The sequence below is a fragment of the Pinus tabuliformis genome, chromosome 5_1 (genome assembly GCF_031772625.1).
Source record: "Pinus tabuliformis cultivar Carrire ecotype Pingquan chromosome 5_1, CPIR1, whole genome shotgun sequence".
Classification (NCBI taxonomy): Eukaryota; Viridiplantae; Streptophyta; class Pinopsida; order Pinales; family Pinaceae; genus Pinus; species Pinus tabuliformis.
Genome location: NC_142305.1, coordinates 122,681,226 through 122,703,548, shown reverse-complemented (window position 1 = coordinate 122,703,548; position 22,323 = coordinate 122,681,226).

Sequence of the window (22,323 nt, the reverse complement as noted above, 5' to 3'; positions counted from 1 at the left end):
CCATCACATCATATTTAAGAGAAAATTCTAAGGTTAAAGTAGTGGAACATCACATCAAGCATCAACAACAATTTCTCCAACTCTTAAAGGATGACCTCACATTGGCACAAAATAGAATGAAACAAGAGGACAATCAACATCGTAGCGAAAGAAGTTTTGATGTAAGTGACTAGGTATTTCTAGAGCTACAACCATATAAACAAATGTCCCTCAAGCAATCTAAGAAGGATAATAAATTATCACCAAATTATTATGGTCCGTACAAGGTGTTTCAAAAGATTGGTACTATGGAATACAAATTGGAGCTTCCTGCAACTTCCCGAGTGCATCTAGTTTTCCATGTTTCATGTTTAAAGAAGGTTAAAGGTGACAAGCTCCCAATTCAAACAATATTTCCAGAACTTTACGAGGAAGGAAAAATCATATTGGAACTGGAAGCAGTCACAGAAATGAGAACTCGACAACTACGAAATCGATCACTTTCGGAGTATCTCATCAAGTGGAAGAACTTATCCATTGAAGGTTCCACATGGGAGGATGAGAATTTTATACAAAAGTATCCATAACTACTCAAGCGTTGAGGAAAACACTTTTCAGAAGGAGAGGGGCATGTTAGGCCCTTATAATACTAGTGATTCCCCCATTACTATTGTCATTGTATCCTTTATTGTTATTATTGTGCCCCTATTTTCCACATATTGTTATTATTATGCCCCACAGAAACCCACTATTATTGTTTTTGTTCCCTTATGTTATTATTGTTATGTCATCTTGATTATATTGTGACCCCTTAGACTCCTATATATAGAAGGGAGGTTTAGTCATTTGTATCATCCAATAATTGTTCATTTCTGTAATGTAAAGGAGGTTGCCCCCTCAAAGAGGCTGAATTCTAAGGCGTTGATCTATATTTTCTATCTTTTTGTGAGTTGGTTTCCTAACAATGAGATTTGTGATGACATTGCAGAGCTCTGGTTTAGGATTTTTTGCTCTCTTTAAGTGTTCTTTGATGTGTTGTATGGCCTACGTTTACATCAATTTAACTTTCTTTCCCATCTTGTGCCCTGTAGATGAATATAAAAAAATCAACTTTGTATCAGATATATGAAATTAGCTAATGCAATTGTGTATGATAGTGTATATTTACTAGAAATTAGAAGGGTTGTAATGAAATTGAACTTGATAGTTTGTAATCGAGGATAAGTTTTATAGAACCACTATAAATGGGGTGTGGAGAAGAGAGTGCAAAATAGGGAGTGCAAATTAGGAATGTTGCTATATTTTCTTGAGGTCCTTGGGATGTCCAACAATCAATTCACATGAGATATGTTAATTAATCATTCAAGTGATGAGACGTTTCAACCACTTGTGTGCAAAACGTGAGGCGAGGTTGTATGGTGGGAATTGGGGGAATGTTTTTTTTTTAATGGTGGCTTCCTATTTTAGTGTTTGTTTTAAAGAAATAAGTAGGGAAATTTGAAAGATAATTATGGTTGGCACGAATACCAAAATAAAATTTATTTTTATTTGGAGTGCAAGGCAGTTGGGTAGTTGGAAGTCATGATGGTGACCTCCAGTGTGGTTGAGGTATGAGGGAGGTCGACAATCGAGAGGTCAAGTGTGGAGAATAATAAAGGTCATATTTTTCAAGTATGTTCTCACATGGTGTCGTAGTCAGGAGTAGAAAGGTCGGAGAGATGGAAAGTATTTTTTGTGAAATAGGAAGCCTAACACCCAACCTTAGAAAGGGGTTGCAAGTCGAGTGGTCAGAGGTCAGGATGTTCTTCATATAATGTACACCACAACGGATAGCATGAGGCCGATGCACTTTGTCGTCAATCTAAAAGGGAAGCTAGGAGTCGGGAAGTTGGGGCGAGATATTTTTCTTTCATTGTGTTGCGGTGTGTAGCATTGCCCTTGGTCAAGGCAAGAGTTGGAAGGTCGGGAACATTGTTGGTGCTTTATGAAATACAAAGTTACAACCTAAAACCTTTAACCTCTGAAAGGGGTGTCCATTCAGTTGGTCAGAATTCAATATATTCTTCATATAATGCATGTTGTAACAGATAGGGGGAGCCTGACATGGAGCATAGTCAAGTTGAGAGGAAGGTCGAGAAGAAAGTAAAGTTGAGACGTCAGGATGAGAGGGAAGTCGGGATGTCAGGGCAGATGATTGTTGTTTCGTTTTGTTGCGGTATGTGGCTCAACCCTAGTTAAGACAAGAGTCAGAAGATCGAGAATGTTTGTGTTGTTATATGAAATAGAAAGATATGACCTCCGACCTCCAATCTCCCACTTACATGTAAATATTATTTTTAAATTTTTTATTTAATAATAATAATAATAATTTAATTTATGTTTCCAATTATTGTTTTATATGTTGGAATATTTTTTTTTTTCTCTTGTTTATGTTGCAATTTGTTTTTCAATTTTAGAGGATTTACTTTTTATTTGGGAAGAAGATTATATTCTTTTGGAAGTTCGAAGGATTTTCTTTTTTATTTTGGGAAATTTTTATATTTTTAGAAGTTGACAATTTAAAAAATAACTCCTTGCAATTTTGAATAATAATGATAATAATCATGATTATTATAATAAAGATATTTATATAAATAATGATGAAAATAATAATCATAAATATAAAAATAAATTGGTTACAAATACATTTCAAATGTAAATTTTATTACAAAATTTTAATTTATTATTATTATTATTATTATTATTATTATTATTATTATTATTAAATTTAATCGATAAACTAGAGGAGTGTCTAGAAACTGTGGGCTGCAAAGGCACCGAGCTTGCTTGTATTATCATTACTGTTCTACTTTATGTCGATGATATCGTTCTTCTTGCAAGGAGCCATTATGACCTAGATGAGCAGCTTAGGACTCTTCATGTCTAGTTCTCCAAGATGGGTATGATTGTTAATACCGACAAGACTAAAGTTATGATCATTAAATCCAAAAATATCGACATAATAGTTTCGTCTATGATAACCATTGTCGTGATTAGGTTTCTTCATATAAATATTTGGGTATTGACTTTCCTCATCATCTCAACTTGAATTACAACATTGAGAAAATAATTATTGGAGATTGGAAAGCATATTATGAGCTTGAAAAAAATTGTAAGTCAGTCAATCTGTACATTTGGAGTAAAGAAAGGTTCCTCTTTGAGAATCTCATCACCCTCGTTATCTTATACAAATGTGAAGTTTGGGGGTCCAGTATATCTAGGGAGTCATGGAGAAATATTGAGATGGTCAAAAAGAAATTCATAACCTATAACCTCAAGATCAAGGGAAATACTTCATATCCTATCCTCTTGATCATAGTTGGCCTATCCCCCATTGAAAGTGTGGCTATGTTTAGATATTTGATGTATAAGAAGAAGCTTCATAATATGGAATCTAAGAGGCCCCCAAAATTTCTTCTAACTTTAGTCAAAACCCCCACCTACACCTCAAGCGCAGGTGGCATCAAGATGCTCAACCTTGGCTCAACCTTTGGGGGATTAAGGAGGAGATCATCATGGGAAGAAAGGAAAATATCAAAGATAATCTTACCTCTAGTTTTAAGGATAATATGTGGGACGTTAAGGAGCTGGAGCGTAAAAGGAAGCTAAGGTACTATAAGGAGGTGATCAACCCCACCCTTGATAACCAAAATGATCTCTCTATGTTGACTAGAACAAAGAAGAAAATGAACATCGCTAGGATCAGAACTAACTCTCATGAGCTTCGCAGTGAGATCGGGCAGTGGTCTACTATCAAGACTCCTTGGGACGATAGAATTTGTCAGATTTGTGATACTAAGAAGGTGGAAGATGGAAAACACTTCCTTTTAGACTTTTCGGTTCTTGCCAACATCCGCTCTCAATTCCCTATCATCAGCCACACCTCCAATATTCTTGACTTATTAATCCAACCCAACTATAGAAATCTTGGAATCCTTCTTTCCCTGCTCCTTGATCACAAAAACAAGATTTTTAAGAATGACAATTAGACTCCCTTTTCTTCAAGTCAGGTAGACCACATTGGTCTTAGTGGATGTTAATCATCATCATCATCAATAATCATAATAATATGTAAATTTAGATTTTAAGTAAATGTTAATAATAATATGTACTAACTCTTATCAGCGTATACCAACTATATTTATTATATAAATGTGGTTATTGTTTAGTAAATTTAGTGTGTCCTAAATTGCTACATAAGTTATCAATCCAGGAGTTGTAAACTGATGAAGTGTAGTGCACTGTATGTGCTAGACAACCCTTTTCTTACCTCACTGTTTTCAGTTTTTATCTTGTTTTGGGGTTTTGTTCTTGTTGGTATCCTAAAGTGTTTAATGCAAATGGAAATCCTAGTCTAAAGTTATAAGAATACTTTTAAAGATCAAGTGTGGATGTAGAATTGAAGACAAGGTTTATGCTTCTTATGGTAATTTCCAAACTTAGAACTTCAAAGATCTCAAAACATGTTGTCTACAAAATTAGAACTTGAACAAGAGTGTAAACATGTAGCTAATAAATCAGGCTAAAAATGAAGTATTGAAAATGAGGTTACTATCTCTGTTTTCCATCCTAATTAAAGAATTGAAATCTAATAAATTGTTGCACTCAAAACTAAAAAGTAAAGAAATCAGAAACTAGTAAATGATTTCACCCATAAACACAATATTTCGTCAATTAACTTCTAAAATGGGGTTAAGCTAAAGACTCTGGAAATATCATCATATGGCATGAAAGAATGACATTTAAATTATCTAATTTGCACTCTAATGAAAGCAAAGTCAATTATTTCATCTATAATCACAATATTTCGTCAATTAACTTCTAAAACGGGGTTAAGCTAAAGAATCCGGAAATATCATCATATAGCATGAAAAAACTGACATCTAAACTATCTACTTGCAGACTAATAAAAGCAAAATCAATTACTTCACCTATAATCACAATAGCTTTCCAATTAACTTCTAAAATGGGGTTAAGTTAAAGGCTCCGAAGATATCATCATATAGCATGAAGAACTGATATCTAACTATCTTAAGCAATAAAAAATCTCACTAAATAAAAGCATAACAACTGGAAATGAAAACTAAAGTTCAGCAGAGGAAGCAAGTCTCAGATCACCACTTGATGCAAAAACTACATTAAAAAGCTAGAGCATAACTAGACTTAAAGACCTATTCTGAAGTGCACTGATCAGTGTAAGTAGAAAATGTAACAAGCTGCAAAAACATGTACAGGATTAGAATGATTTAAACCATAAGCTAAACATGAGAAATTTATAGCTCAAATAAGAGAAAATAAACATGAAAAAATATACAAAAAAAAGAAGGTACCTCAACTACGTAGGGGCCCTCTGCACAGCTTTGGACTAACACGCTGTCACTTCAAACCACGCTTAAACAGCCATGTGGAAAATATAGTTTTGTATTATGAAACAGAGGAATATGTCTCTCAGTTACACAACAGCAAAATAACACTACATCAACAGTATCAAGAACTAACTATCTGTGTTTCAAATGCTTATATTTATAGAGGAAATAGATAACTGTATCTCAGAGGAATTTCTTTAGCAATGGACACGTGAACAGGTCAAAATCCGAGGATTCAGCCTCTCGGTTGCCATGAGCATTAAGTCTATACAAGGTGGATGTTGGATTCCATTATGGAGATGTCATGCAGATGTGAAAAATGGATCCACGAGTTTAGGAACAGCTTTGGGCTTCTTTTACATGCAGGAACAGAGTCCTACTTGATGTAGAACTCTTTGTTGACCACCCTTTGACCGATACCTTTCCTCAAAAATTTGGCTAAGCAAATAGGACCTCATCCATGTGTGGATCATTCCTAAGCTACCCATGTGTCTCATTCCTCCTACTGACACCTGTAACCTATAGAACAATGAAAACGGTTGTGGAATTGCGAGTTAGCTGCAGAAAATGGCTACATTCCATAGTCGATAAACAAAACCTAGATCAAATAGCACACACAATGATATAATTTGAAAATCACTCAAATACACTCCTGAAATCAACATGTAACAACTTTTTATAGCTTATGAGGCACTGATATGGGAAAATAGAAGAGAAAAGGTTTAAGAAGATGCATAGAAGAGAGGTAGTTTTGGGGCTCAACATGCCCCCTCTATGAAGATGTTGCATGTCCTCATGCAACCAAAACTATAGCTATCCTTTCTTCAAGTCATCTATTCTAAAACTTTTGCTAAGAAATCTAACCCTTTCTTCTTCTTCATTGCTGTCATTATCATCCTGGGCTTCATCATAAGGCATCTGTACCTGAGATTGATGAGGGCTCTACTCAACCTCCTATTTTTCTTCTTCAGTTTTCTATTTTTCTTGTGCCATAATCCTGAATGCAGCATGGTATTGTCATGGATAACTTTGTCCAATTTGTTTTGCTCTTTTAATGTCTCATTCTCCCTTTGGATATGTCTGTTCAAGACTTCCAGCTCATAAATTTCTTGTTTTAATGACTGGATCAAAGTTTCATGAGCTGTACCTAGCTGATTAGATGAAGTTCCCTATTCTATTGTAGTCTTTTCCAATGATTCAATGAAATCATACATCTGTTGCTGAGTTTGATCAATTTCTGGTGTTGTCTTCCTTGGACTGGTTTTAAAATCTAATTGAGGAGAAGGAGAATACTGTGATATTTGATCAGGAGGCATGTTTTCTGATGGCTGATCTGGAGTTTCACCTCCCAGGTCTATGAAGTGAGCTCCTTTGATTTGCATTTTCTTCAATTTTCCCTTTAGTCTAGAGCTTCTTCTTAGACCTTATGAGCTTGTGTCTCCCTTTTCTATGCTCTGTTTATCCTTTCCTTTTTCTTTTGCCTTAGTTGACTGTTCTTTAAGATGAATTAATCTCTCAGAAAGCACTTGCTCTTCTTCTTAAGAAGGCTCAGGAATCTGGTAAATATATTCAATATTCCTCTTTCCTTTCTGTTTTACTTGTTTTCTAATCTCAGTCAATGTTTCGGAAGGCAATTCTTCTTTACTAGTTTCCTTGGTCACATTAGTAGGAGTATCTTGGATTGTTAAATTTGTTCTTTTTCTCCTACTTTTCTTTGTTGAATTGCCCTCAGGCACTTCAGGAGGGTCTTGGAAGAAATTCCTAACTAGGAATTTTTCCCATGTATCTTTCCTCTCTTTCAAATGATTCTCAACTAGGATCTTAATAAGGCCATGATGGTAGAGATGAGGATCCACATCATCTATATTCTTTTGCACAGTAATAGACATTTTTCTCAAAATACTCAACAGGAAATAAGGAAGGTTGATAGTCTTATTCTCCAAGAAATTCATTAATAATATGATATGATACATGTACATGGAGCCATACCTGCCCTCGCATATAATGAATTTCTGAATGATCAATAGCAGACTAGTCCATCTATCCTTTAAGGTTGAAACATGATTACTCGTTTAAAATTTATACGTCCATACCTGGATTATGAAGAATGACCCTCCAGACCTTTTCATCCTAGTCCTTATTCTTAAACCATCGCTCTCCTTCTTATGGAAGCTCTGTTGCTGCTGCAATGGATGACTCTGTCACTAGAAACTTGATGTCCCCAATTTCAACTTCTACACCATTGAAAGATCTTGCAAACGTTTTTGTAACTTCCTTATTATGACCCTTGAACTTCTTAATAAATTGCAACCATCTTGCCTTCTTCAATGTGCTCTTAAGCTGTGGATATCCCTCCATGAATTTAGCTCCTTCGAGCTCTATTCTCACTATAAGACCCATTCCTCCTTCCTACTGTGAAGATACCTCTGTAAATGATAGTTTTATGGGAGCAGGACGGTTATGTGAGCGGAAAATGCAAGAGGGCCGCGGAGAAAATCATTGATTACAAAATGGGAAGAATGTGGAGCATGAAATGAGAGTGGGTTCACGAAGCAGAAGTCTGTGTAAACAAACCATGAACTAAAAATCATAAAACCCGGTGTGAAAATGTGGAGGCAAAGTGTCACTCATGAAACTTGTGAAACTAAACAGAGTTTGACTTCATAAAAGGCTGTGGAGTAGACGTCAGTGGGTTCATAAAAAGGCTGCAGAGTGGAACGTCAGTGGAAAAGAGTCATATTCAATCAACTCACTTCTGCTTGATTATCCATTTTAACTAGTGTAATGAGGATGTACGACTAAGTATGAGTTAAACTCAAGATTGGATTATGAGACCATTAGGATTGACGCGGAGGATATGGTCGAGTTAAGGTGGCCATCAAGTCAAATCATTACACATTATGGAGCTTGTGATTTACAAACTATACAAATTATGCATTTGAAATGCTATTTGAAAATGGTTTTGTCCATACCTTGGAATCAGACCTATTTCGTTTTGCTAACTTTTAATTGGCTGCCTCTGTCGGTGCTTTTAGGTGCTGATGTCTTCAAAATATCTTCCTCTTCCATACCTGCATCTTGCTTCTATTATTGTTTGGCTAATCACTTCACTATCACTGCAGAGTTACAGAGGATTAGTTGCGGAATCAACAATCAGCCGCGGAATCAGAATTCAGCTGTGGAAACTGACATAGTAAATAACATATGACCTGGAAAATGAATGGAAATGAAAAATGACTGTATGAATGACATATGGAAAGGTGAATATGAAGATAAACTGAAAGAAATTTCATTGATGGAATGTAGTGGCAAGATGGAGTGAAATGAAATGAAATGGGATAAAACAACTATGAGTGAAATGAGAGATTTTTTGGGCGTCAGAATCTTCTGATTTTCGCCCTGTATTTTCTATATAAGACTGCCAATCAGTGATTGGTTTTCAGGCTTATACATTTTTATTTATTTATTTATTTATTTATTTATTTTATTTATATATTTTTTTTTTTTAGATGATGATGAAAAGAACAAAGACTAGGCTAGTGGAGAAGAATGATTCTTCTTCACCAACCTCATTGCAGAATTATCTTGAAAGATTTTGATAAATCCCTCCTTTGAGAGTGGCTTACAATAGATCTTCAATCTATGACCATTCACAATGAGAAGAGTTTGATGTTCATCAATTGTTTTGATTCTTACTGCTCCATTGCTAAAAAAAAATTCAAGCTCATATGGCCCAAGCCAATGAGTCTAAAATTTACCTTGAAAATATTTTAACTTTGAATCAAATAGCAATGCCCAATCTCCTTCTTGAAACTTTTTGTCCTTGATGTATTTGTCACGCCACTTAGCTCTCTGCTGCTAAACTAGATTAGTTTTTTGAACTGCTTCTTGTATGATCTCATCTAGTTCATTCAACTGCTCCAGTCTATGATTTTGAGCTTCTGATAGATCCATTGCCAACTAAACTGCCATTTTGAAGGTTTTGACTTGTAACTCAATGGGGAGCAGAACTTCCTTTCCATAAACAAGTTCATAGGGAGTGTTTCCTGTTTTTTTCCTCCATGCAGTTTTGTAGGCCCATAAGGCTTCAGGAAGCCTTTCTGCCCAATCTCTTCTGTGTAGATGCACAGTCTTGGTAATGATGCCTTAAATTACTTTGTTTACGAAATCCACTTGACCATTCGGTTGCGAATGATAAGGAGTGGATTTTCTATGCTTGACCTTGTACTCTTCCATCAGCTTCTCCATCATTCTGGATGTGAATTGACTTCCCTTATCTGTCACAATTTCTCTTGGAACACCAATGCGAGTAAAAATATCCTCATAAAGAAAATTAATTATTGTATTTTCAGTAGCAGAAAATAATTCTTTGGCTTCTACCCATTCAGTGACATAATCGGTACATACCAATATATAATTCTTCTGTTTGGATGGAGGATTAATAGATCCAATAAAGTCTAAAGCCCATTTTTCAAAGGTTTCGATGAGTACCTAAGGTTGTAATGGCATCTCGTTTGATGGGGTAGGTTCCCCTACCCTTTGGGAGTTATCACAACTTTTGACATATTGTTTTTCATCTTTGAAGAGGGACGACCAATAATATCCTAAAGAAAGGATTTTATAGGTTGTCATGTTGCCAGCAAAGTGTCCACTACACGGTTGATCATGACATGCTTTGAGAATACCAGGCATTTCATCTTCCCTGACACATCTTGTGATCACAAAGTCTGGCCCTGTTTTAAACAATTCGCTAGAAATCCATGAATATCTTGAACTCTCTTGAATAATCTTTCTTCTCTCACTGGGAAATAAATGTGGAGGTAGTTTCCCTGTAACCAAATAGCTAGCCATATCTGCAAACCAAGGATTTTTAGTAGTTACTGCAAAAAAGTATTCATCAGGAAACTTATCCTCTACAGGAGAATCTTCTTTGATATTTTGAATCCTAGACAAGAAATCAGCAACTGTGTTTTGTTTCCCTGGTTTATCTAACACAGTAATATTGAATTCCTATAAGAGTAGGAGCCATCTTATAACTCTGCCATTAGTAATAGGTTTGTTCATTAGATATATAATTGCATAATGATCAGTATGAATGAAAGTTTCATAGCCTATTATATAATGTCTGAACTTATTAATTGCATGAACAACAGCGAAGAACTCTTTTTCAGTCACAATGTAATTCAACTCAGTGGGAGTCAAATTTTTACTAGCATAGTAAATGGTATAAGGAACCAAGTCCTTTTGTCCCAATACAGCTCCTAGAGCTATATCTGAAGCATATGTAGAAATATAGAAAGGAAGTTTCCAATTTGGTCCTCTAAAGATAGGTGCTTCAGATATACTTATTTGCAAAGCTTCAAATTTTGATTGGCAATCAGGGCTCCACTTGAATTCATAGTATTTTGTAAGAAATTTTAAGAGTGGAGATGATATTTTGGTAAAGCTTTCTATAAATCTTCTACAATATCCAGTAAATCCTAGAAAACTTCTAACATCTCTTTGACAATTTGGAATAGGTAACTTGGAGATCACTTCAACTTTGGATTTTTCTACTTTAATCCCATCCCCTAAAATATGATGTTCCAAAACAATACCTTCAATAAATATCATAAAGAATTTTTCATGGCTTAATGAAAGGTTTATTTCTTTACATCTTATAAGGACTTTCAAATTTTCCAAGGCTTCTTCAAATGTATTACCATAGACTGTAAAATCATCCACATATACCTCTACACAATCATGGATTAGATGAGAAAAAATTCCTAGTACTGCTCTTTGGAATGTTGCTGGTGCATTACATAATCCAAAAAGGGGGCACTTGGTAGGAAAAAGTTGCCCATGGATAAGTAAATGTGGTTTTATTCTGATCTTCAAGTGCTACCTGAATTTGATTATAACCACTAAAACCATCCAGAAATGAAAAGTACTTTTTGCCTGCTAATGTATCTAATACTTGATCGATAAAGGGCAAAGGAAAATTATCCTTCAAGGTTGCTTTATTCAATTCCCTGTATTCAATGCACACCCTCCATTTACCATTCTTTTTTGGTACTATCACCAAGGGAGAAACCCATCGGCTATCTGAGATTGGGTAAATGAAGTTCACATTGAGTAATTTTTGGAGATCTTCTTTCACAATCTCCCTAAGATTTGGATTCATCCTTCTCTGAGGTTGTCTGATTGGTCTACTGTTTTCCTCAATATAGATATGATGGATGCAAGTCTTAGGGTCAATACCTTTCATATCAGTATACTCCCATGCAAATGCATCAGAATGTTTTTGTAAGATTTTGGTTAGCTCCTCTTGTTGTAACTTTTCCAAATTTTTGTTGGTATTCAATGTTTTACCTGGAAAAATTTCAACTGCATAACTACTAAACTCTTCCATAGAGTAGAGAGACATTTGCCTTGATGACAAGTATTCAATATCATAATCTAACTGAAATTGTGTGTGATCGTATTCTGAATATGTTTCAAAATTTTCTAATATGTTCAAGATTTGACTATACTTGCTAACTTTAGAGAGAGTAAAGACAAGTTGTATAGCATCTTCATCATCGACCCATTCATTGTCTCCTACTTCTGTAATTGCTTTTGCTGCAGGATACAAAGTAAATTTATTTGTTGAACTACCATTAGAAATGTACATGTCACCAGATCTACAACTAAAAAAAGCATCAGCTGTGGCTAGCCAAGGTCTTCCTAAGATGAGTGGGTGTCCTCCTAGATTATTCTTGGGAGTCAAAATCATGAAATCTACTGGATCTTCCCAAGAATCTAAGGAGACTAAAATATCTTCTAGTACACCATCTAGTTTGATTACTAATCTATCTGCAAGTTGCAGTAATGTAGATGTGAAAATAAGATTAGGAAGTTTAAGTTGTTCCATAGTATGTCTACTCATAATGTTTATAGCAACCCCTAAGTCAATCAATGTATTTGGAATTTCTATTCCATTTATATGTGTCTTGACAATTGGACTACCTGGATCCACATATTTCTGCATGGTGATCTTTCCCATCATGATATCTGCTATTTTTCCTACCAGGTGGATTCTTTTTGTGTCTCTTGGTTTCCTACTTGGTCTTTTGATACTCAACTCCTTTATTGTTTTTGCTAGAATAGGAATCTCTCTAATGGCTTGTACCAAGGGAATATTGATACAAACATTCTTTAATTCATCTAGGAAATCATATTCAAGCAACAAGATTTATTTTTCCACTCCTCTATCAATTTGTAATCTCTTAAGAAAAGGAGGTGTGGATGTAGATACAGGTTGCTCAACTATAGGAGTTGTGGGGGTTGATTCTTTTTGTTTTTCTTTTTGAATGGTTGGGTTTTGAAGGGATGCTTCTTCAAAACTTCTATTGACTTTCAGAGAATCCTCCTCAGAAGCATCTTGCTCTTCAACATCTAAAGAAGGTTTTTCCTTTTCTAAAATCCTACCAGATCTAAGTTGAACATCATTAAGATCTAGAGGAACAATCATGTAGGTAGGAAATTTTTGTCCTTCTACCATGTAAGCATTCTAAGGGTTTTTATTGTTGGGATTTGGTAATGGCTGGGTTGGTAGTTGATTTGGCTTATGTTGAAATGGAAGCAAGGGTTGAGTTTTTTTATTTTGTTGAGGAGGTTGTTGTTGTGGAAATGGTAATGAAAGTTGTGGGATTTGATTTGGAAGTTGTGGATTTTGTTGTTGGGTTTGTGGAAGAGGATAGCCCTGATAAGATTGAGGATTTTGATAATATTAAGAAAATCTCCCATAAGGATTTTGTACCCCTCGTGCCCATGATTGAGATTGATACTGATTTTGAGGTTGAGGCCAAGGTTGTTGCCAAGAATTCCAATTTGATGGGGGCTGAAAATTCATTGAATTGTTAAATCCTTGATTTTGTTTCCCTTGCCAAGGTATTCTTGAAATGAAACAAAGAGATTCTATAGAATTTGGGTCCTCCTGAAGGACAGCTTTGAGTCCTGGGATTGAAGGACAATCCTTGGTCTCATGACTTTCTAAGCAAATCATACATGTTTCTAAAAATTTTGCATCTAAGGGGCATTCTCTTAGAGCATGTTTCTTTCTACATTTTGGGCAAAATATGGCTAAGGAATCATCTTCTATTTTCTACTTGTTTTGAATTTTGAGAGTGTCTAGTTGTTCACTAAGGCTCCCTAGAATGTCAATTTTGAACTCATCAAGAAAATTGCCAATCTCTACCCTACTTACTATCCCAGTTGCAGATTTGCTTGCTCTAATAAGAGAAGAATCTCTAGGCCCTTTTCCAATTTTAGATTTTCCCCTTGAGAGATGGACACATAGTTCTGTTATGTCACTTAGTGGAAGTTGAGAGATGCCTCCCTTCCCCATCATGGTTAAAATATCTATCCATTCATCTCTAATGGCTTTCAATAAAAGGGCTTTCAAGGTTTCCTCATCTAAATTGTTCATTTTTTCTCTCTTTAAGTTGTATTGAAATCTTTCAAGCAAATCCTCCAAGTTCTCATCTTCTTTTTGCATCATTTTGAATACCTCATCCTTATGATTAGTAGGTATACAATAATATAGGTATCTATCCAAAAATGCTTGCCTCATATCATTCCAAGTCCTAATAGATTGAGTGACTAATCCCATAAACCATTTCAGAGTAGCCCCTTTCAATGTTGAAGGGAACAATTTGAGTTTTTGAGAGTCTTCTAGATCATCCTAGGTTTGGCATAAGACTTCAAACTCAAATAGAAATGTTTCAGGATCCTCACTTCGCAATCCATAAAAGTTTGGGAGGACAGATGGTGAAGTGTTTTTCATTGTTGTATGGGTTTCCTCATCTACTATAGGGAATCCAAATGAGATATCTCCTTCCCTATTTCCCCCATTATTACCTCTACCTCCTCCATTGTTACCTCTACCACCTCCATTATTTCCTCCACCTCTACCTCTACCTCTACCTCTACCCCCTCCTCCAAATAGTGAAAATTCCCCATCTTGTACTTCTTCTGCCATGACAGTTTCCTTGGAATCTTCTGGCTCTTCTATTAATGGCTAATGAGAGAGATTCTCTACCTCTTCTTCTTCTCTAGGTAATTCTACTTCTTTCACTACAATAGGCTCCCCTATGGAGGTGAAGAAGGGTTCTTCACCTAGGTCAGATTTAGTAGATAGTGTGGGAGAATCTTCTAATTCAGTTGTTGTCCCTTGAATTCCAGGAATCCTAAGGTTGCGAGTATGAGTCTGGGATGGAGGTGTATCTTTTTTATTCCTTGAAGTAGTTGGAGCTGTAAAAGTCAAACTTTTTTCCCTAGCTATAAACCTTCCCCTAGAATCTCTTTCTCTATGCATGTCATTTTTTTTTATTTTTGATGACTTTTTTTTAATTGGGCTAATAATCGTTTTTTTGATCTTCCATATCACACTAGGTGCAAGAAGAGAGCATACTCAATAAATTATTGAACTAATAACTATCTTTTCGGATCCTCCAGATCACACTAGGTGCAAGAGGAGAGCATACTTCAAGAAATTATTAATTCCCCCCCCCCCCCCTTGTTTTTTTGGATGTAAGAGATAGGCTACCTAGTTACACTTCCCTAGCAACGACGCCAAAATTTTTAGTCAATTTAGTGTGTCCTAAATTGCTACATAATTTATCAATCCAGGAGTCGTAAATTGATGAAGTGCAGTGCACTGTATGTGCTAGACAACCCTTTTCTTACCTCACTATTTTTAGTTTTTATCTTGTTTTGGGGTTTCGTTCTTATTGGTCTCCTAAAGTGTTTAATGCAAATGGAAGTCCTAGTCTAAAGTTTTAAGAATACTTTTAATGATCAACTATGGATGTAGAATTGAAGACAAGGTTTATGCATCTTATGGTAATTTCCAAACTTAGAACTTCAAAGATCTCAAAACATGTTGTCTACAAAACCAGAACTTAAACAAGAGTGTAAACATGCAGCTACATAAATCAGGCTGAAAATGAAGTACTAAAAATGAGGTTACTATCTCTGCTGTCCATCCTAATTACATAATTGAAATCTAATAAACTGCTGCACTCAAAACTAAAAAGTAAAGAAACTGGAAACTAGTCAATGATTTCACCCATAATCATAATATTTCGTCAATTAACTTCTAAAATGGGGTTAAGCTAAAGACTCTGGAAATATCATCATATGGCATGAAAGAATGACATTTAAATTATCTTATTTGCACTCTAAAGAAAGAAAAGTCAATTAGTTCATCTATAATTGCAATATTTCATCAATTAACTTCTAAAATGGGGTTAAGCTAAAGAATCCAGAAATATCATCATATAGCATGAAAGAACTAACATCTAAACTATTTACTTGCAAACTAATGAAAGAAAAATCAATTACTTCACCTATAATCACAATAGCTTGCCAATTAACTTCTAAAACAGGGTTAAGCTAAAGGCTCCGGAGATATCATCATATAGCATGAAGAACTGATATCTAAACTATCTTAAGCAGTAAACAAATCTCACTAAATAAAAGCATAACAACTGGAATTGAAAACTAAAGTTCAGCAGAGGAAGCAAGTCTCAGATCACCACTTGATGCAAAAACTACATTAAAAAGCTCGAGCATAACCAGACTTAAAGACCTATTCTGAAGTGCACTGATCAATGTTAGTAGAAAATGTAACAGGCTGCAAAAACATGCACAGGATTAGAATGATTAAAACCATAAGCTAAACATGAGAAATGTACATCTCAAATAAGAGAAAATATACATGAAAAAATATACAAACAAAAGAAGGGTCCTCAGCTATGTAGGGGCCCTCTGCACAGCTTTGGACTAACACATTGTTACTCCAAACAACACTTAAACAACCATCTGGAAAACAGAGTTTTGTATTATCAAAACAGAGGAATATGTCTCTCAGTTACACAGCAACAAAATAACGCTACATCAACAGTATCAAGAACTAACTATCTGCGTTGCAAATGCTTATATTTATAGAGGAAATAGATCACTGTATCTCAAAGGAATTTCTTCAGCAATGGACACGTGAACAGGTCAGAATCCGAGGATTCATCCTCTCCGTTGCCATGAGAAGCAAATCTACACAAGGTGGATGTTGGATTGTGTTATGGAGATGGCCTACAGGTGGCAAAAATGGAACCATGAGTTCATGAATGGCTTCAGGCTTCTTTTACATGCAAGAACATAGTCGTAGTTAATGTAGAACTCTCTGTTGACCACCCTTTGACCAGTACCTTTCCTCACGAACTTGGCTAAGAAAATAGGACCTCACCCATGTGTGGATCATTCCTGAGTTGCCCATGTGTCTCATTCCTCATACCGACACCTGTAACCTACAGAACAATGAAAATGGCTGCAGAATTGCGAGTTAGTTGCGAAAAGTGGCTACATTTCGTAGCTGATAAATAAAACCTAGATCAAATAGCACACACAATGATATAATTTGAAAATCACTCAAATACACTCCTGAAATCAACATGTAACAACTTTTGATAGCTTATGAGGCACTAATATGGGAAAATAGAAGAGAAAAGGTTTAAGAAAATGTGTGGAAGAGAGGTAGTTTTGGGGCTCAACAGTTGTGCTAGTCTAGGTTAAGGTTAAAAATGTAATTTATACAAATATTTAATATTTCACAACAATTATTGAAAAACTAATTTTTATTAAATATTTTATCGTAAAATCATATTAAATAATTATGAAATATCTCCCTCATATACATGCATACAATATAGATAAATAGATATTTACAATATTCAAAATAATAATTTTTTCTTAAATATGAACTAGATGAATAAATATGTTAGAAAACTAGTTAATGTTTGATAGATTATATATATATATAGATATATGTAGAGAGAGAGAGAGAGAGAGAGAGAGAGAGAGAGAGAGATGGTACTTTTTCTTGCACCAATCACATATATTGAAATCAACACATTGATTTTCATGTACACTTTTTATTAGTTATTGATCAATTTACATTGAAATTGTTGTGTTATAAATTGAATAGAAATAGACATAGACATAGAAATCGAAATAGAAATCAAAATGTAAACTAAAATCAATGGAATAATGCATATATTTCAATGTAGATGCATTGATTCAATACACTACTTTGTGTCTATTCAATATATTTCTCATGTAAATCTTGAAATATACTTTTAACAAACCGAGGAAACTAAGTATATTTAAAATGATTAGATTTGCTTTAAATGTATACATAATTTTGGTCATCTACAAATAGTATAACTATAATAAAAAACTAGAAACTAAAGAAGATAAATTAACATTGATTCTTCTTAATAATACTTTCTATACTTTCAACCATGTGAGAAAAATAAGTAAATTGCATATTATTAGATTAATCTTGTACATATACAAAATGTTGATCATATACAAATTTTGTGGTGATCGCTCATGATTGACACCACCCTAGATCCATCCTAACCCTTGATCTATCAAGCACTAAGAGGGATCAAATCTAATGAGGTGCAAAGCTTACCAAAATTTTTGCACTCTAAAATAGTTGTTCACCTCATGAAATTCAAGCCCTCTTGATGCTTGATAGCTATGAGGTTAATATAGATATAGTTTGATTATAAATAGGAGAAAATCCATAGTTTTAAATCACCACTTCATTGAAATTTCAAGATGATAAAAAATTAGAAAACTATGGAATTAGTTTACCTCTATTTTTGTTTTTTATTTACTTGTTTAAAGAAATGGTTATTATTATTAAAATAAGGAAGTTGTGATAAAGCTTATAATCATTACATTCCTTCTTCCAATATTTCTTGTTGGATTGAGATTAAGCACAAACTCTAAATCCAACCTCTCAAACATTTACCCCATGATATAGTACTTTTGGCTTCATTCCACCTATAAATTCTCCATAACACTTCCAATATACATACCCATTTACATTACATCACAAAGTTGAATATGATCATAAGAAGATTACCATGCGCTAATTTGAATATCTCATTGATTTGAGGTTGACTTACATGTATTTTATTTAGTTCTTCTTTTGCGTCTCTCACTTCCTTCTTAGAATATCTCCCAAGTCCTTTTTTGAAACCTTGAGTTTCTTGACTGCTTTGTTCATCTCCCCAATTCATTTATCTTTTTTCCTATCTAGTCAATACTTTCCCAATATTTGCCTACGAATCCTTTCGTACTGTATACGTGTTGCCCATTTTCTACCCTTTATTCCCTACAGTGTTGTCACCTTGTTCTAGAACCAAAGAGTTTTTATTTTTTACCAATGAATCCATTTCTTCTACAAGTTATTTTTCATGAATTTCCTCATTTTAATCTAGAGTTTCTTGTTGGTCCTTTGCAACATATTTTTTCTTATTGTTTTGTGATGCTTTTGATATGATTTCTTTTTGCTCCTTTTCATTTTCTTCTTGAGACTAGAGGACATCAAAATGATTTCCTTTATTCTTTCCTTTTATTGACTTTTCCATTGCTCTTCTTGACCTATTATTGTATCCACCCCTTTAATAGATTGAGACCACTTTCAATCTCTTACAAAATAGCCATATTCATTGCAAACTGCATTTGAAAGACAATTTCTCATAATCAAGAGTCTTGCAATGGGTCCATTCTCCCTATGTGAGATTATTTATGAGGGAAACCCTATCTCCGGATGTACTTCAACAAAAATCTTTTTCTGCAAGAAAACTAGAATCCTCTGGGTTCAACCCTATCCAAGTATTTCCCCAACCCATTTCTGATTTGTCGTAAACAATCATCGCTTCAACATGAAAGTGGAATCCAAGGAAGCTTGACACAAATAGGAACTGCATTTAGGATATCTTCATATGGGTCAAAGACCAGTGACCATTTAATGAAATACATACCTCTTGTCCCAAAAAATATATTCCATTTCAAAAAATCACATATTTATCTTCCTTAAATTCAAATAGGAAAGCAAAAATCCATTTCCGCATGCATACATGCCAATATTACATTTCATTAATGGCTTTTGGGTTTTCACTGTAGGAATTTACAGGGTAAGTTCCTCAGAAAGAATACCAAAAGGACACCGCTCACAACCAGATCGCAGATCAATACACCAGTATTTTTGACGTGGTTAAAACCCTCAAAGTGCAAGGAGGGAAACAGTCCACGGCCTGTCCCAACGTGGGTACTACAGGCAATTTATTAATCAAAGAATGAAAATTTACATAAGCTTCTCTCATGCACGGATTACCCGAACAATGACCCTCCATGCACTTTAAATAGAACTCATGGACCAATCGGGTGTCAAGCCACGGATCAAGTGTCGGTAATACCGAGGTGAGAGTGAACCGTCGGATCACTACATATCGTGACCATCGGATTGTAAGTTACAAAATGTACAACGGTAAAGAAACACACTTTACCTAACTCTATACTAGACCAAGTTGAACTTAACTATATCCTATGTGTCGGAATATCCTAACATCCCCCCTTAAGAACAACTTGGGATAGGATTGAAGGATTTACAAATATGACACAATAGGAGAAGGAAGGAGGCACTAGAGCCTATCCCCCCTTAGTGACAACTTCCTGAACTCCAAGCATATATCGAAGTTTAGTGAACTTCGCCTCTGTGAGAGCCTTTGTGAAGATGTCTGCAACCTGATCATCTGTTGGACAATATTGCACTTCAAGAACATGGTCATGAATGAGCTTTCTGATGAAGTGCATGTGTAGTTCAATGTGTTTGCTGCGCTGATGCTGGACTGGATCTTTGCATAGCTGAATGGCACTTTGATTATCACACCAAAGTGTGGTTGGATGCTGCTGCTCAAAGCCAAACTCTGATAGGATCTGACGAAGCCACAAGGCTTCCTTACTAGCTTCCACGGCACCACGATACTCTGCTTCTGCTGACGAAAGAGAAATGGCAGCCTGTTTCTTACAAGCCCATGTAATAGGTCCTGAACCAAGAGTGAAGACATAACCGGCAGTAGACTTCCGATCATCAAGGTCACCAGCCCAATCAGAATCAGTGAAACCAACTAACAGAGGAGCTGCTTTGGCACTGTAATGAATCCCAAACTGTACTGTACCTCGAACATAACGAAGTATTCTTTTAGCTGCTTTCCAATGACTTTCACAGGGGTTTTGCATAAAACGAGCAACAAGGCCAACAGCAAAGGAAAGATCAGGACGAGTATGGGTTAAATACAAGAGTTTTCCGACAAGTTGACGGTATAAGGTAGCATCAACTTCAGGAGAAGTACAAGAGACTGAAAGTTTGACTCCAGACTGAAAGGGAGAAGGGGCTGGCTTACAGTCTTCCATGTGAAAATGACGAAGAATATCACAAGCATACTTGGACTGGGAAAGGAAAATACCCTCCTGGGATTGCAAGACTTGAAGACCGAGAAAATAGTGTAAGTGTCCTAAGTCTGTCATTTCAAATTTCTTTTTAAGGCTGTACTTCACATGGTTTATAAGGTTGGGATCACTACCAGTAAGAATAAGATCATCAACATAAAGAACAAGGATGATAAGAGAGTTGCCCACTTTCTTGGTGTAGACAGTATTGTCAGAATGACACCTAGAAAAGCCAGATTCTAAAAGAAAGCTATCCATTTTGGCATACCAAGCCCGAGGAGCTTGCTTGAGGCCATAAAGGGATTTCTTAAGTCGACAAACAAGGCTGGAGTCTGTTTGTATGAAGCCAATGGGTTGTTCCATATAGATTTCTTCCTGCAAGTCCCCATGCAAGAAGGCAGATTTAACATCCATCTGATGGACTTCCCATTTTAAAGAGGCAGCAAGGGAAAGAACAAGGCGGATAGAGTTCATTTTGGCAACAGGGGAGAAGGTTTCAGTGTAGTCAATGCCTTCAACCTGTGAAAAGCCCTTAGCAACGAGACGAGCTTTATGTTTATCAACTTTCCCATCTGGTCCATACTTGGTTCTGTAAACCCATTTACATCTAACAAGTTTGCGTCCCTTTGGTAGAGGAACAAGATCCCATGTATCATTTGTCATCAATGAATGATATTCTTCATTCATAGCTGCTTCCCAATGTGGATGGCCTGAAGCTTCTGCAAAAGTGTCAGGATCATGATTTACTGGAGCTTGAGCCAGTAAAGAAGAGGCTCTTTCAAACTGAGAACGTGTACGTCGCTGATCTGTAGGATCACCCGCAAGATCACCTGCTGCATCCCGAGTAGCACGGACCCATTGTGGAAGTTGAGGATCCTGAGAAGGTGGGGGAGGATTATCATCCTCGCTTTCATCATCTGAAGAAGAAATGTTTTCAAAAGTAGAAGAGATAGGAAGAGGTGGCACATCCGCCGGACTAGGCTCGCAGGCCGATTTATTTTCATCAAATTTTACATCTCTTCTAATGATAACATTTTTGGACTTAAATGGAATAAGTCTATAACCTTTTACATCTTCAGAATATCCAACAAAAGTACATTTCTCACTCTTAGGTTCTAAAGCTTTATGCTTTTCATCTGGAATATGGGCCCATGCTTCACTTCCAAACACACGAAAGTGACTTACATCTGGTTTAATGGAACTCCAAGCTTCTTCTGGAGTGATATTCTCTAGAACCTTAGTAGGAGTGCGATTGATTATATAATTTGCACAATTAATTGCTTCGGCCCAAAAACTAAGACTGAGTCCTTTAGATTGCAGCATACAATTAGCCATTTCCTTTAAGGTGCGATTTTTCCTTTCAGCTACACCATTTTGTTGTGGAGTGTATGGAACAGTATGTTGCATTTGAATTCCATTTTCGGTGCAAAAGTTGATGAATGTGTTTTTAACATATTCTCCACCATTATCAGTTCTTAGCTTAAGAATTTGATGTCCAGATTGTTTTTCAACAAAGGCTTTGAAGGCCAAAAAGGTGTTAAATACTTCGCTCTTGAGTTTTAAGAAGTATACCCAAGTGCGTCTGGAGAAATCATCAATGAAAGTTAAGAAG